Below are 12,341 nucleotides of genomic sequence, written 5' to 3'. Positions count from 1 at the left end.
TGTCAGCGACAACTGAAGACAATTCACGTCATTTTGGCCTCCGGTTGACGTAGGTAGTCGCCAATGGAATTCACCGAAGTCAGCACCGGCGACAACCTGGCGACAATCTACGACAGCACCTACGTCAGGAGACGTCAAGCTACGATCAACAGTTGCCAATTTTTAAAAAAACATTTCAAAATCCAGCAGCGACCAGAAAAATGCTACGACTCTTTGGAGACTACTCACGACCATACAGGCGACACCCCGGCGACCATGTGGCGACAACCAAGTCGCCTGTAATCACCTAAAATATCGCCTAAATGGGACAGGGGCTTTACCTAGATAGGGTAGGTTGATGGCAATGCAAACAATCTCAAAAGTTGCCCTTTAACAGCACAAGATTGTGTTTACCATCTCAGATTCTGCCATCATGAAAATTGCATAAAATATACATGAGAAGGACATATAAAATAAAAGGCAGGATTTTTAAGGATAACATGAGGAAAAACTTTGGAATATAAATGCACTATCTACAGATGAGGTGGAGGCAGGTTCCATTACCAGATGGTTCAAGGAACAGGGAGATGTTGACCTAAAGTGAAGGACAAAAGAAACAAGGTAGATGACAGGAAACACAGTTTTAAGACGGGAAAGATTGTGTTACATATAAAGATGATGGAAGAAAGTAATTCAGGATTTTCAAAAGCGAATTTGATATGCAGTTGAAGGAAATTAATTTGCAGTGCTGTGGGAAAACAACAAATTGGGATTACAGGACTGCTCGACATATTGGCAATATGGATTTAATGAGCTACATGATTTTCTCTGTGATATAATGTTTCATTGACTCATTGGATTAGCACACAATTTATAGTCCTTTAAACTTTCCAATCCATTCACATGGATAGCCTGTTTCCATGTGGTATCACTCAAGAGCTATATAGTATGGAAAGTTATACAGCAGAGAAACAAACTCTCCATCCCAACTTGTCCTTGCCGATTAGCTGTCTACCCAAATTAGTCCCACTTGCCCGCGTTTGGCCCATAGTCCTCTAAACTTTCTCTATCCATGTGCATCCTTCCTGTTCCTGGGCAACCAGAACTGCACACAAATCGCTGTGCTGTCTCACCAATAACTTGTACAGCTGTAACATGACGTTCAAATTCCTGTACTCAATGACACGACCGATGAAGGCAAATGTGCCAAATGCCTTCTTCACCGTCCTATCTACCTGTGTTGTCAGTTTCAGGAAACTCTGTATCTCTCTATAGATCAGGCACTCTTGTCTGGCAACATCTCGTAAATCTTCTCTGTACTCTTTCCATCTTAATGGCATCTTTCCTAAAGCAGGGTGAGCAAAATTGAACATTATACTCCCAGCATGGCCTCACCAGTCTTGTACAACTGTAACATAACATCCCAACTTCCATACACAATTTTCTGACTGATGAAGGCCAGCATGCCAAAAGCCTTCTTCTCCACCCTACCTACCCGCGATACCATTTTAGGGAAAGTGCCCCCTTAATTTCTCTCGAGTGTATTATAACATCAGCAACAACAAATTTGCTTGATCCCAACTGGCTAAATGACATGCCCCCTTTTTCCTTGATAATCCAGGGTTTCCTAACCTTGCCAGCCTTTCCCCTCGCAGGAACATATTATCCTTGAACTCATCCTAGCTCACTTTTAAGTCTCCCACTTGCCAGATGTCCCTTTACTTGCAAAAGAAATTCTCCCAACCAACTGCTCCAAGTTCCAGTCTAATGCCCTCAAAATTTGCTTTGCCCCAATTTGGACTTTAACATGTAGACTAGTCCTATTTTTCCATAACTATTTTAAAATTAATAGATTAATGGTCGCTGGTGCCAAAGTGCTCCCCAGTGAAACTTCAACTGCATGTTCTGCCTCATTTCCCAGTAGGAGATCCAGTGTTGTCCCCTCTCTCGGAGAGTCATCTACCGTAAGTAGACACAAAGTGCTGGAGTAACTCAGCGGGACAAGCAGCATCTCTGGAGAGAAGTAATGGGTGACGTTTCGGGTCGAAACCCTTCTTCAGCCATCTACCTCTTGTTTGAGAAAACTTTGCTGGACACATTTAACAAATTCCACCTACCCAAGCCCTTTGTACTATGGCAACCCAGTCAAGGGGAGGGAAGTTGAAATCACCTGTTACCACAACCCTATTATTCTTACAACTATTTGTGATCTCCCTACATTCCAGCTCCTCTAATTCCCATAGACTATTGGGGGGGGGGGGGGGGGGGAATATAATCCCATCAAAGTGTTTCTTCTTTCTAAGTTCTTCCATGTAGCCTCATTAGAAATTCAGACATGGGAATTTCACAAACCTTCTACAAAATCCTACTCATGAACTTAAATTCAGAAAGTAGGAGAAATGCCCTTTGGATTGTTGAATCAACTAACCAAGCATAACTGTGAAAAAAAATCAAATCTTTCATTTAAAGTCTCAATCGCATACATTACGATAGAAAATATAAATATACACAACAGAAAGGCATAAAATAAAGGGGAAGGGAATTAAATGTAACACAAATAACTTTTTATGCTGAAATCTTGAATAGCTTTTTGAAGAAGTTTTGTATATCTAAGCAATCTTGCATCAAATTTCCAGACCTAAAATAGATTCTGCCTGTGTTAGTAACTGGAAAGTATGTTATATCTGAAAAATCCATAACACATCCATTTTGTCATCCAGCACACACCTATTCAATACTGTGTCCTGGATCTAGCATACAGGTAAGCATTGAAAAAGGGAATGTGATCGCCTGAAGTAAATGGGAATGTAACTTGATTCCCTGCATTTGTCATGTATGCTTGCATTATTTGTCAGTTATGAAGATATTATTCTACAACAAATGGATGTCATTAAATACAACATTCATTCTAATCATTGCAAAATTGAGAGCTTCCAAAACTGTCCCCTGCAATTCAACATATTCACTAAATACTTGAAACTTATAATGACAAGTGTCCATTCTGCCCACTCGGATGATGTCAGCCCCATGGGAACAAACCATTTCCCAATGTCCTTTCCTTGCATCACTGCAAACTATTCCCTCTCGCATATGTCAATCATCCCCCAACTTTCTTTTAACATAAATCTACATGAAAGGGTAATTTATAGGACCAACCTAATCTACCGGTACAACATCAGATTGTGGAAGAGCATGCGAGGGCAATTTATTCTGTCACAAAAGGACATGAAAACTATGCACAGACAGCACTCGATGACAGGACTGAATCCAAATCCGGGAACTGAAGGCAGCAGCACTAACTCTGCCCACCCCGTCACCTTGTACTTGTTGAAATGCAAATCCTTCTACAGTCTCAACATTCCCCACATCTATATCCACAAGACCTGTAACTCTCCAAGATTTCATTGCTCCTCCAAAATCTTGACAGATTTATTTGTTCCACCAGTGGTGAATCTGCCTTCCACTGGCAAGGTGTTAAACCCTGCAATTCACATAAAAAAGCTCTCAGCCTCTAACACTGTTTTATCCTTTAATGCATTCCATCAAACCTACCACTGGACAGATTTTTGGTGGTCTGCCCCAAATATCTTTGTCAGTTAGAATCAATCATCTGCTTGATTACACACACGTGAGGTGACTTGAGATATGTTTGCTACATAAATGAATGATATTGCTGTAATAATGCATCAGGCTCCTTAATTTACTCAAAATGGAATAAAATCACACTTTCAGTTATTCAATGGATTCAGAAAATTTTAACTAAACATTGGGGTTGAATTCCCTTTTAATTTCTAACTCACTAACCTTGTTACATTTATAAATATGCTATGTATTTTGCATTTTATTCAATATCAATGTATCCCACAGTTTTTTCTTCTTGGTTGCCGTCCTGGAGGGCACACAAAACCACCTGGAAATAGTGAACGTGTAGAAAGAATGAGTTAAAAAAAATTATAATTAATGGAAAAAAAAGTTAAAAAACTACTGGGATTGAAAGGCAAAAAATCCTCAGGACCTGATACCCTGCATGCTAGGTTTTTGAAGGTAGTGACAATTGAGATGCACAGGTTGCAATCATCCAGAATTTCATAATTTCTCAAATGGTTCCCACAGACTGAAAAGTAAAAAAAGAGAGGGGAAACAGGGGTAGACATAGAAAAATAGGTGCAGGAGTAGGCCATTCAGCCCTTCAAGCTAGCACCACCATTCAATATGATCATGGCTGATCATCTAAAATCAGTACCCCGTTCCTGCTTTTTCCTCATATCCCTTGATTCCTTTAGCCCTAATAGCTAAATCTAACTCTCTCTTGAAAACATCCAGTGAATTGACCTCCACTACCTTCTGTGGCAGAGAATTCCACAGATTCACAACTCTCTGGGTGAAGAGGTTTTTCCTCATCTCAGTCCCAAATGGCCTACCCCTTATTCTTAAACTGTGATCTCTGGTTCTGGACTTCCCCCAACATTGGGAACATTTTTCCTGATTATAGCCTGTCCAATCCTTTAAGAATTTTATACGTTTCTATAAGATCCCCTCTCATCCTTCTAAATTCCAGTGAATACCAGCCCAGTCGACCCATTCTTTCATCATATGTCAGTTAACCTGTTATCAATAGTAAGAAAGATGTGAGAAGGAAACAGAAAATGATCGTATTTAGCAGGCTCACCATGGACTTATGAAATGAAAATTATTTTTGACAAATTTGTTAGAGTCGTTTGAAGCTGCAAACCAGTTAGCACTATCCTTGTTAGCAAATTCCTCTTTGGCAATATCTTCAATTTACACCCTGGTTAAAGGATATGGTTAAAAATTTCCAAAATGCACCTCCTCCTCTCTGAACGAGAATTTAATGATTTTTTTTGTTTCCATTATGGACTCAATGTTTGTCGATCATACTGCAGAATGTGCAAAAAGAGCAAGTAGTAAAAAGTAAATCCACACAAGTTTGCTGAGTTGACTCGGGGCTCTCGTCAGTACAGCCATCTGCACGGCGTACCGGAAGTAATAAAGCCCTGGACGAGCTGTACATATGATATGATATGATATGATATGATATGATAAGACGCAGCAGAAGGCAATATCAACGAATACACAGACTCTGTCTTGGCCTACATAAGTAAGTGCATCGATGATGTGGTTCCAAAAGCCACCATCTGCACTTACCCAAATCAGAAACCCTGGGTCGGACGGGAAATCTGTGCTAAACTTAAAGCACGGACTACTGCCTTCAACTCAGGCAACCTCAATGCCTACAAGGTAGCCAGATATGACCTCCGGAAGTCCATCAGGAAAACCAAGAGACTACAGAAACAAAGTAGAATCTAACTACTACAGCTCGGACTCCAGGCGCATGTGGAGTGGATTACGCTGCATCACAGACTACAAAGGGTAAAACAGGAGCACTGTTCAGCCTACCGCATCGCTCTCGGACGAGCTTAACACCTTTTACGCCCAGTTCGATGCAGACAACACAGTGCCCACCATGAATCCACAGGTGAAGACAGCACAGCACATCACTGGCAACTGTCTCCCGGCCATTCAGGACATTTTCTACCGCCGGTGCCTGCGGAAGGCACGCAGCATCATCAAGGACCACAGCCACCCAGCACACAGGCTGTTCTCCTTGTTACCGTCAGGTAGACGATACAGGAGTATGGCTGCACGTACCACCAGACTTAAGAACAGTTTCTACCATCAGACCATTAGGCTTCTGAACTCATAAACACATTTCAAATCATATATGTTGATTATTTTTAATATTGTCTTTTTACCTATTTTTAATATTGTCTTTTTACCTTACTAATATCATTTAAAAAATCTTATTTATCCTTGGAATATTACTGCTGAGGTGACCCGTTGTCTTGTCAAATACATTTCATTGTACCGTTGACCCTGTGCCAACCTACCTACGACAAATAAAATGTATTATTATTATTATTATCAATGTAATTGAGTTAAATTTCTGCACATATCAGTCTACAGCATGTCAAAGCTCTAAGTATTTTTTCTGTCTATATAAATAATTCAAAATACTAATCCAAACTATTTGAAATGAACTGATAGCTTTCCACAATGTGAATTCCAAGGGATAGACATATATATGTTGTATATGGTGTTCATATCCAGCTTTATAATCTTATTTTGAAATCTGAAATCATCATCATTGGACCAAAAACGCTCACCAAATCCACCCACAACTTCACCCTCAATATTGATGGTTTCCCAGTATCCACAGAATACAGAGCCTTTATTTGTCATTCGGTACCGAGGTACCGAACGAAATTACGTTACCAGCAGTCACACAAAAAAAGAAACACAAGACACATAACCCCAACACAAACACCCATCACAGTGACTCCAAACACCCCCTCACTGTGATGGAGGCAACAAAACTTCCGCTCTCTTCCCCACGCCCAAGTCCGCGCGGCCAAGCCACACCTCTCTTCCCCACGGCCGAGCCGGGCGATGGAAGGCCCCGCGGCCGTACCGTGCGCAGCTAAGTCCCGCGGCCGAGCCGCACCGGGCGATGGAAGGCCCCACGGCCGAGCTGCACCAGCGATATAAAGTCCCGCGGCCGAGCCGCACCAGCGATGTAAAGTCCCGCAGCCGAGCCGCGCCAGCGATGTAAAGTCCCGCGGCCGAACCGCGCCGGGCAATGTTAGGTCCCGCGGCCGAGCCGCACCGGGCACTGTTAAGTCCAGCGGCCGAGCCGCACCGGGCGATGGAAGGCCCCGCGGGCGATGGAAGGCTCCGCAGTTTTTTCCCCCCAGCGCAAACGGAGATACGACTCGGAAAGGGTCGCATCTCCGTTGAGGAAGAGATTTTTAAATGTTTCCCCCACCCCCCCCCACATATACACAGCTAAAGATAGACTATTTCATACATCTAACACTAACAAATAGACAAGAAAAGAAGAAAGACAAACAGACTGCCGGCGAGCCGCAGGGCAGCGCCGCCACTTCCGGAATCACCTCCCCTCACATCCGGAATCTTGGAATCATCTTTGATCAAACCCTCTCCTTCGACAAACACATCAAACACATCACCAAGACAGCCTTCTTCCACCTCAAAAACATCGCCCGTCTCCGTCCATCCCTCTCCTCCACAGCTGCAGAAACCCTCATCCATGCCTTCATCACCTCCCGTCTGGACTACTGCAACAGCCTCCTCTATGGTTCACCCTCAAAAATCATCAATAAACTCCAATACATCCAGAACTCCGCTGCCCGTCTACTCACCCACTCCCCGATCCGTGACCATATCACCCCCGTCCTTTACAAGCTCCACTGGCTCCCCATCCCCCAGAGAATCCAGTACAAAATCCTCCTCATGACCTACAAAGCCCTCCATAACCTGGCCCCATCCTACCTGACTGACCTCCTCCAGACACACTCCAACCCGTACCCTCCGCTCTGCTGCTGCTAACCTCCTGTCCCCCCCCCCATCCGGACCAAACTCAGATCCTGGGGGGACAGGGCTTTCTCCATCGCTGCTCCCACACTCTGGAACTCACTACCCCAAACCGTCAGAGACTCCTCCTCACTCACCACATTCAAAACATCACTGAAGTCTCACCTGTTCAGCACCGCCTTCAACCACTGACCGTCACCTCACCTTCTTTTTCCTTTTCTGTCCGTTTACTTATTTATCTATTTATTTTCTTTTCTATGTTTTAGTAAACCCTGTAAAGCGTCTTTGAGTGTTTAGAAAAGCGCTATATAAATGTAATGCATTATTATTATTATTATTTTTTAAGCCTGGACAAATGTATGTTTATTAGCAAAAAGTAAAGAAAAGATGCATGTTTATGTAGCACCTTTCATCCCCCCAGGTCACTTTATAGTTAACCAAGAAAAAAATTGAAATGTAATGTAAGCAATGTCGTAGCCACTTTCTACTAAGCAAGTTGTCAAAACAAGAACATGATAATAATCACTTAACTCACCATTTGTGAAGTTAAGCAATATTTAAATAATTGCTTTGATCCTGCTGCGAATCTTCAAATCAGTACCACAGGATCTAAGAAGGTAGAGAAAGTTTAATGTGAAAACATCACGTGAAAGATTGTAATGAAACACTCCTTCAATATAGCTCTAGAAATAGACCTTTGTGGCCAAATCTTCTGAACAGGCCTTGAACCCACAATATTTTGACCCAGAAGTAAGAACACAACCAAATAAGGTGTTCTTAGATAAATGACAAAGTATAATGGTTTATTATGTGCACGTGTACCAAGGTACAGTGAAAAGCTTTGTTTTGCATGATATTCAAACACATCTGATGTACCATACATATACACAATCCAGTCAAATGCAAGTATAATAGAGTTGGAAGGGGAGCACAAACAGAGCAAAGGGGAAAACAGTACAAATGTGATAGATTGAGGTTAAAGATGCTCTTTTGCAGGAAAGGGATATCAAAATATTGTGCACAGTTAATTAAATTAATTACAGACTATTTTAATTGAAACCTTACATTTTTGGCCCAATGAAAACATAATTTGTTTCTAACTTTCAATTGGTGTATTTTTGGTTAGTTTTAATAGTTTTAAAAATTAAGATTTTTTTAATGTTTCTGTCACCAACTACTGTTCAGAAATTTCCTGATATTTTTTGATCAAGAAAGGAAAGTTTGCTCAATGTAATTACCGTATCTGTTCCAAAACAATAACTTTCCTTTTGATAAATATTTGGGAAGAATGACTAAATAGCAAAGTCCCCGTACTAAAAATATTAACTCTGAAAGCTATCAACTCTGCTAGAAATCAAAATAGATTAAAGTAAAAGTAAATATTGGTAAAATTTGATTTTATACCATTACTTTTGGTCACTTGTCCTTTCTAAAGCTGTGAAAGGAATGAACACAAACAAGTGGATCACCATTGGCTGCGCAGATAACATTAGTATGGAAGAGCAGGCATTGGTAGGTTCAGACACTGGTAGGTCCGGCCACTGCGAGGTGTGTGTGGGTAGGACATGGGTAGGTCCGAGCTCAGACGGGTGTGGGCACAGACCAGTATGGATACGGGCAAGTCCAGGCAAGTGAAGGGCAAGTCCAGGCAAGTGAAGGGCAAGCAATAGGTAGGATGAAAAGCACAGGTCGAACCGGGCAGGGGTAGGAATAGGTATTGGTAGGTCCTGACACTGGCAGGACCCAGCATGGGTAGGAATGGGCACTGTCAGGATCAGGCATAGGTAGGAATGGGCACTGACAGGACCCACCAGCCTGGATAGGAATGGGCACAGATAAGTCTAGGCACAGATAGCTCCAGGCATGGATAGGACCAGGCATGGGTAGGACCAGGACCAGACATGGGCAGGAATGAGCATGGGCATGACCAGACATATGTAGGGTAGATCCAGTATCAGACCATTTTTGCATAAGAATGGGCATGGGTTGAAATTGGCACAAGTAGGGTAGATCCAGGACCCGGAACGCGTAGGGATGGACATGGGTAGGTCAAGGTACAGATAGGATAGGTCCAGGACCGGGTACAGGTAGGAATTGGCATGGGTAGGTCAAGGTACAGGTAGGGTAGGTCCAGGACTAGGCATGGGTAGGAATCGGCATGGGTAGGAATTGGCACACATTGAGGTAAGTTCAGGCACGGGTTTGGTAGGACCAGGCACGGGTAGGTAGGGCTAGGATCAGGCACGGGTAGGGGTAGGGGTAGGGCTGGGACCAGGCACGGGTGGGGTAGGTCCAGGACCAGGCACGGGTGGGGTAGGGCTGGGACCAGGCACGGGTGGGGTAGGGCTGGGACCAGGCACGGGTGGGGTAGGTCTAGGATCAGGCACGGGTGGGGTAGGTCTAGGATCAGGCATGGGTGGGGTAGGGCTGGGACCAGGCACGGGTGGGGTAGGGCTGGGACCAGGCACGGGTGGGGTAGGTCTAGGATCAGGCACGGGTGGGGTAGGTCTAGGATCAGGCACGGGTGGGGTAGGTCTAGGATCAGGCACAGTTCCCGGCGCAGGGAAGTTGTGCACTGCACCTGCAGCAACTCAAACTCTCACAACCCACGACGCTGTCAGCCGGACAAGCACCTAGCAAGAAGTCGGGTCAAAGTCCCGCGGCTGCCGTTCTCTGCCCATCTCCGATTCTCGCACTCTCTCTCTCTCTCTCTCTCTCACTCTCACTCACTCGCCGCCCGCCAGCACACGACGGCCTGCCATCACCTGCCGCTCGCACTTGGACACTGTGATTGACCAACGACCGTGCTCGATCGCAGCCGTGTGAGTGTGCGCGTCTCTGCCCCTTCTCCAGCCCTCGCGTGTTTCCCCCTCAGCGGTTGCCATTCATTCCCCCCTCTCTCTCACACCTCGGCCGAAGCGGTCGCTCGGTGTCTGCCCTCTCCCCTCCCCCTGAGATTTCACGTTATCTCACCCACCCCTAATCGGCGGACGGGCTGCCTCCAATACCCCCCCCCCCGCCGCCGCCACCACTGACTGAGCTTCAATGTTACTCCCCCTCAGCGGCATTCGGCCTCACTCTCTCCTGCCCTCACCTGAAGCGGCGGGCGGGCGGTTGCTCCCTCGCGGCGGGGGGAGGGGGAGGTGTCACGTGCGCGCCCCCCCGAGCCGCCTGGCCTGCGCTGGCGCTGGCGCGCGCTGTTTACCAACGGCTCCCTCCAACGGTCACCGGGCTCGGCCTCTGACAGCCGGAAGTGACGCGTAGCCTCGCTGTGTGGGCGCGTGCACGCGCCAGAGTCTGTGTGTGTATATGTGTGTGCCCGCGTACACGCGCCGGGGTCTGTGTGTGTATATGTGTGCCCGCGTGCACGCGCCGGGGTCTGTGTGTATATGTGTGTGCACGCGCCGGGGTCTGTGTGTTTATGTGTGTGCCCGGGTGAGGGTGTGTGTCTATATGTGCGCGTGCACGCGCCAGGGTCTGTGTGTATGCGCGTGTGCCCGCGTGAGGGTCTGTGTGTGTTTATGTGCGCGTGCACACGCCAGGGTCTGTGTGTATGTGTGTATGTGTGTGCGCGCGTGCACGAGGTGAGGTGGGCAGTGAGGAGCGGCGGCCCCGCCGGAGACTGGAGGAGGGGGAAGAGAGATGGGGAGTCAAAAACAGCGATAGCGTCCTAGTGTAGGAAGGGACTGCAGATGCCGGTTTACACCGAAGATCGACGCAGAATGCCGGAGTAACTCAGCGGGTGAGGCAGCATCTCTGGAGGAAAAAGTAATCTGACATTTCGGGTCGAGACCCTTCGCTCGGAGTCAGGGGAGAGAGAGACACAGAGATATGGAACGGTACGGTGTGAAAACGAGACATCAAAGCAGATGTGGTTCAAAGAAAATATGGAATAGATCATTGTTAGCTGGGAAAAGGTGACAACGAACAATGTAATCAGGGGGACAGTCAGACTAGTCGGAGAACTAGTAAGGGGAAGGGATGGAGAGAGGGGGAAAGCAAGGGTTACTTGAAGTTAGAGAAGTCATATTCATACCGCTGGGTGTAAGCTGCCCAAGCGAATGCTAGTTTAAGCCGAATATCGATACAAAATGCTGCAGTAACTCAGCGGGACTGGCAGCATCTCTGGAGAGAAGGATTGGGGTCGAGGGAGCAACAACAACAGACTGCCCCAGACTACAGTCCTGACATTATCTGTCCCAAAACATTTGAGGGATCTCTCTTTCATCTGTGGTTCGTGGGTTCTTTTTTTTTTTTTACTGTTGCGTGAGATTGTCAAACAAGAATTTGATGAGAAAAGTCATGTACAATTTAAAATAAAGAAAGGCGTGAATTATATAAATGGGCTGCCAAGTGGCAGTACTGTGAAATGAACAAAATCTGATTTTGAAAGATGAAAACTGCAAACACTGCAGAAGCAAGGACTGCCCATCACTGTTTCAATCAAGCTGCCCAGATACAATAACCTTTTTGTCACGTCTAGGGTAAAATAGTGAGTAACGTGCAAGAGCTGTGGTAGGAGATGTCTGTGGGATTATTTCTTCTGACAGTGCAAACAAAACGGCATTTACTTTGTAGGACAAGTGCCACTCACAGCCATACATACCCAGATGCAAAATGTCCTGCAGTCATCCAACCTTATGCACAAAAAACAATCGCAGCATTCGTGTTGTATTTATTGGCCATATTTCTCTGGGTTGTTCACATTGATCCCGCCGGTGGCATTCATATGGTGATTCTGTGATTTAACATAATTATTGTTAAGACAGAATAAAGATAAAACTGGATAGACCATCTGGTGTTAACCCACAGACACAGTAAATCGCTCCCCATCTAGTCTTAAATCTCTGGTAGCTGATGTCTATATTGAATGAGCTGACTTGTCGTGTTTTGGTCGGCCATAGTCATATTCACGGATTTATCCATCCAACACAATTCATAAGTATCTC

At 45.3% G+C, this 12,341-nt stretch overlaps 1 protein-coding gene across 4 annotated transcripts in view; it reads right to left on the bottom strand.

Annotated features, from left to right (window-relative positions):
• LOC144603528 (peroxisome proliferator-activated receptor alpha-like) overlaps positions 1–12,069 on the bottom strand; it is a 42,293-nt gene extending 30,224 nt beyond the window's left edge. The window contains exons 1-2 of one of the 4 annotated variants that reach the window (XM_078416847.1): positions 11,999–12,069; positions 7,928–8,001 (exon numbers count right to left, since the gene is read on the bottom strand). The gene's annotated coding sequence lies outside the window, so the exon portion shown is untranslated. Of the gene's footprint in view, positions 1–7,927; positions 8,002–8,796; positions 8,841–10,486; positions 10,621–11,998 lie in introns of those variants that run through there. The other 3 variants (XM_078416845.1, XM_078416846.1, XM_078416848.1) reach the window with 3 other exon arrangements.
• Between the last annotated feature and the right edge of the window lie 272 nt (positions 12,070–12,341).

Source organism: Rhinoraja longicauda, chromosome 20 (genome assembly GCF_053455715.1).
Source record: "Rhinoraja longicauda isolate Sanriku21f chromosome 20, sRhiLon1.1, whole genome shotgun sequence".
Classification (NCBI taxonomy): Eukaryota; Metazoa; Chordata; class Chondrichthyes; order Rajiformes; family Arhynchobatidae; genus Rhinoraja; species Rhinoraja longicauda.
Note: the sequence above shows the minus strand (reverse complement) of the source record. Positions and strands in the feature narration are given on the sequence as shown.